The 1,291-nt window shown below is 30.7% G+C and overlaps 1 protein-coding gene across 1 annotated transcript in view; it reads left to right on the forward strand.

Annotated features, from left to right (window-relative positions):
• The window catches only part of SLC2A13 (solute carrier family 2 member 13), a 590,531-nt gene that overhangs the window by 504,742 nt on the left and 84,498 nt on the right, over positions 1-1,291 (forward strand).

Here is a 1,291-nt window from a genome sequence, read left to right on the forward strand (position 1 = left end):
TTTTTCTGAATATTACCAAGGCAATTGTTAATAATTGCATACTGGGAGCTCTGCTGGCGTAGTACGTAAGGCATTTGAGTGCTAACCAGAAAGCTGGTGGTTCAAACCTACCTCAGAACGTAGACTGGGCAATCTACTTCTACAGACATACTGCCTAGGAAACCCAAGGATGGGTCACTATGAGGCACAATCGACTCGACAGCAGTGAGTTTGTTTTCATTTTAATTGTTTAACTACAACAGTAATTCCCAAACTCAGTTTTGGGCAATCATAGAGTATCAGTATTAAGTGAAAGGCAGACAATTGTCAAATCAAAATGAATTAATATCACTTTAAATTCTTTCATAGAGCTATATTTTTCTTAGAGTGCTTTTTTGAAGTTCGATTAAGCAAATAAGGATACAAGTTGAGTGATCACTGTCATGTATCTAGTCTGGGTAGCTATGAACCATTGGTTCATAGTAGACATATAAAGGAAATACTTATATAGAACAAGTATTCCCCACACTTATGAACTAATGTTCATATTCATAGACACAGAAGATGTGTGAATGTTACTTAACATGTTTAAACTATTTTATGCTTTAAATTCCCATAAATAGAAAAATAAACTCTCAACTTGTCAGCCTCATAATACTGTTAAAGGCAATGAAATCTGTAATAAAGTACTTGTATGTCCTAAGAGCTATAAAATATAACATATCAATATTAATAACTATGCTACTGTCATTAATTTTATTAGAAAATTACTCCAAAGAAGTAAAAGTAAATTACATGGTAGTTAAGTAAATATCCAAACCACATTTTAAATACATGAATTACAAAGAAGTATGTAAAAGAAATATAATTATTATTTAAAATGAAAATTTGAAAGAGCTTTTTTAAAAATCACTCAGTTTATAATTTTCATAAGACAAGTTTCATTTGTGATTTAATTGATTAAATGATATTTGTGGATGCAATCATTTCCAGCTTTACACATTTAGGATTTCCTACCTCCTCCCCCCAGAAGGAAGAAAAACTAAAAGTTACTAATCTAGAATTAGAAATATGTTATTAAGACTGTTCAACAATAATGGATGTTTATAGTTTCCCATATCTCACACTCACAGAATTAATTCATAAACTTATTAGAAACATCTACTAATGGTGAAGGGACCCATCGAACCCTCAATAGAAGATGTAGAGGTCAAGGGGCCTCAAAACAGTTTTATTCTTAATTTTTGCAAGTAACAAATTATACAACTTTTAGTAGAAATATATATTACTTCCTTCATTTCAAAATGATTAA

Source organism: Orycteropus afer, unplaced genomic scaffold (assembly GCF_000298275.1).
Source record: "Orycteropus afer afer isolate SDZICR_OR568_19922 unplaced genomic scaffold, OryAfe1.0 scaffold00100, whole genome shotgun sequence".
Taxonomy (NCBI): domain Eukaryota; kingdom Metazoa; phylum Chordata; class Mammalia; order Tubulidentata; family Orycteropodidae; genus Orycteropus; species Orycteropus afer.